Source organism: Chiloscyllium plagiosum, unplaced genomic scaffold, assembly GCF_037043375.1.
Source record: "Chiloscyllium plagiosum isolate Xiang-an unplaced genomic scaffold, Cpla_swu_hap1 HiC_scaffold_48, whole genome shotgun sequence".
Taxonomy (NCBI): Eukaryota; Metazoa; Chordata; class Chondrichthyes; order Orectolobiformes; family Hemiscylliidae; genus Chiloscyllium; species Chiloscyllium plagiosum.
Genome location: NW_028270186.1, coordinates 8,326,473 through 8,330,015, shown reverse-complemented (window position 1 = coordinate 8,330,015; position 3,543 = coordinate 8,326,473).

Here is a 3,543-nt window from a genome sequence, read left to right as displayed (position 1 = left end):
GTGCCTTCTCTTACAGTTTTCCAAATGCCATTTCTGATCAGGGCTACACTCTAGCAACAACAGATGTGAGCTGACAACTAAATTCTGTTTTAATTAGGGTGCTAATAATGTTTGTGAACTCCCTAAGTTGTCAGATTTCTACATATTAAACAGCTTTGAGCTCCTGACTCTCAGATTAATTAAAATTCATCGACCAATATTACATTTAAATTCACGCACAGTCGGACCAGAATTGTTTGCGACAATACTTAAGCCAACTGCTTTTTAATTTTAATTCTTAATGATAATGACTCAGAAATATTTTAGCTCTACAGTTTTTTACTTAGCAGTCTGAAGGAACAGAATACACTTTTTCTTGTAGATAACTACTTTCTTGAACCTTCCCAGGGAGGCACTATACAACCAAGATAAATGATTAAGCACCCTCCACACTGTCCCCATCAAATATTCCAAGGACAGTTATAACATGTGGTTTCACACAGGGTGAAGTTCCCTCTACACTACTTCCCCATCAGGTAGTCCCTGGAGGGATCTTCAGGGAGTTGGACACAGAACAAAGCTCGTTCTACACTCTCCTCCATAAAGACTCCCAGGACAGAGACGGAACAGGGTTGATACAGTGATAAGCTTTGTCTGCACTCTCCCCATCAAACACTCCCAGGACAGATGCAGCACAGTGTTAAATACTGAGTAAAGCTCCCTCCACGCTGTCCCCATCAAAGACTCCCAGGACAGGGACAGCATGCAGTCAGATACAGAGCAAAGCTCCACTACCCTGCTCCCATTAAACCAACCCAGAGCATTTACTGCATGGTGTTAGTTAGAGAGTGAAACTCCTTCCACAATCTTCCTCCCAAACATTCCCAGGACAGGTACAGTGAGGGGTTTGATACAGAGTGAAGCTCCCTTCACAATCTCCCTACCAAGCATTCCCAGGACAGGTGCAGCATGGGGTTAGATACAGAGTGAAGCTCCCTCGAAACTCTGCCTACCAAACGTTCCCAGGACAGGTACAGTGTGGGTGAAGTACAGAGTGAAGCTCCCTCAATGCTGTCCCCATCAGGATTCCCAAAAGTGGAATGATCTCATGGAATGGTGGAACAGGTTTGAGGGGGCAGAATGGCTTATTCTCGTCTCTGTGGAAGGCAGGGATATCACCCATGATGCTACCCGAATTCAAAGACATAACATGATCATGTGTTCTTTTTCAGAGGACGTAAGTTAAAATCATTGGGTTGGATGTAATGTCTTTGTTATTGACTGGAATATATATGATGCAGAACCTTGCTCTAATGCACTGACCAGTCAAGTATAAGAAACAAGTTTTTTTTTGGCATAATCACAGCCTCTCAATGAGCAGGCCCAGGAGTCAGAACCTTAAATTGTTGAGCAGCTGAAACAAGCCATAAAAGACTACATTTGAAATGAATGCAAATCCAGTTTAAGCAGCAGAGCCAAAAGCATCAACGAGAGTCCTGAGGGAAAAGGGTCAGTGATGATGCAAAATGAAAGGGTCATTTGGCTTTCAGTTGTTTATTGCAAACCCTGATGTTATCATATTCCTTTTCACTGCTTCCTCTTAAAATCAAGCAAGTGCCAAATCTGGGACAGGGCAGAACGTTTACCATATTACGACAGTCACAGTATGTTTGGTGTTCAAAGTGAATGCTTATTTTCCACATACACGTTTCTTCCTAAAAGCGCTGGCCCTTATTAGACATGTTCAGTGAACGGCAGGTGCGATACTTTTGAGTGAAGGTGAAGTCTATTGGTCTCCAGAAGATATCGCAGTTTAACCCTGATGGAAACTACTTCACCTTACTTCAACCCCCACTCTGACCAGATGTCAGACGTCAAAACTATCCCTGACTTTCCCCCTAAGGCCAATGTCGCAATTCCAATGCAATCACAACACAATCGTACAAACCCTACAGTGTGGAAACAAGCCATTTTTGCCCCAACAAGTCAACACTAAACCTCCAAAGAGTGACTCCACCAGACCCGTTCCCCTACCTTATTAGCCAACATTTACCCCTGACTAATATGCCTAACCTACACATCCCTGAGCAATTTGGCATGCCCAATTCACCTAACCTGCACATCTTTGGACTGTGGGAGGAAACCCACGCAGACACGGGGAGAATGTGTAAACTCCACACGGACAGTCGCCCAACGCTGGAATCGAACCCGGGTCCCTGGCGCTGTGAGGCAGCAGTGCTAACAACTGAGCCACTGTGCTGCCCAACTGAGCCACCATGTCACCCGATGTCGGTGCTTTGCACAAGGACCTGTTCCTGAGAGGTGTATGTGCACATAGGCCGGTGCCAATCATTTGTATCACTCAGGATATAACCTGAATGACGAGGCTCCAAATCACAGACAACCCCAGTTCAGAAATGCTTCGTGCAAAGTTGTGTTCCCACCTCCTGAAACCAATCACCAGGTCCAGCTCCTCACCCCTGGTGCCGTCAACTGACATAAGGCTGCATTGCAGAAGTTGACATTTCTCGAGCAGCGAGGTGCACGTTTTGAGCAGTGGTTATCAAAAATGTGTCGTGCTCAAGTTATAATTGTTCAACCTGTTGTGGTGACCTGATTAGAAGTGGGTGACCCTAACAACACAGTCCCTTAAACCAGTGATGGGCGAAATCAAATTATGGTCTTGACCCCGTCTGTTCCATCCCCAGATTGGGCGGAGTTAGCAAGCCTTAGTATGAAGTGATGTTCCTTCAGGACTGAAATGAGGATATTTTTTCAGCCAGAGGTTGATTAATCTGTGGAACCCATTGCTGCAGAAGTCTGTGGATGCCAAGTTATTGAGTGTCTTCAAAACAGAGCAAGGTTATTGCTGATGAAGGGGACCAAGGGTTAAGATGAGTCAGCATAGTTATGGGGTTGAGAAACGTATCAGCCATGATTGAGTGGTAGAGCAGGCTCGATGAGTTGAACAGTCTACCTCTACTCCTGTATGATATGGTCTACTGTTACAGGAGAAATGATTGAGTGATGGCACACTCAAAGTCCCTCGATATGAACAATTCACAGCACCAACACCACCCTGATATTCCCTCAGTGTGGTACAATGTTGTGACTTTAATAAGGTTGTTTTGTCTTTGGTTGTTTTTTTGAAGAGAGTTTGTAAAGGCAGAGGTGCCAAAATGTCTACTTTCATAATGTCAGGGGAGTGGCCAGTTCCCTGAGCTTGGGTTTTATCTCGTTTCCTTTAATTGTGACAGTGAGAAGCTGCTGCAGAGAGAAAAAGTACCAAGCTTCAGCAGATGATTCCTGGCTGACCGTTTCTCTCTGAAATCTGTCCTGCCTGTAAGAACCTCTGTTTGAATTTACCTTTTGCCAAGGGGTGTGTTTATGTGAAATAATGGGTATTGGAGCAGCTTCGTGGAGCAAGGTTAAATCAGAACTGAAGGCACTGGAAGAGAGGGGCATGTAAGTTGCAGCGTCTTTCAGGAGAATGCAACGAGAGAGCAGCAAATGCTTGCTGCATGTCTTACATGTGTTGTAATATCCCAAATATCAACCAGATGT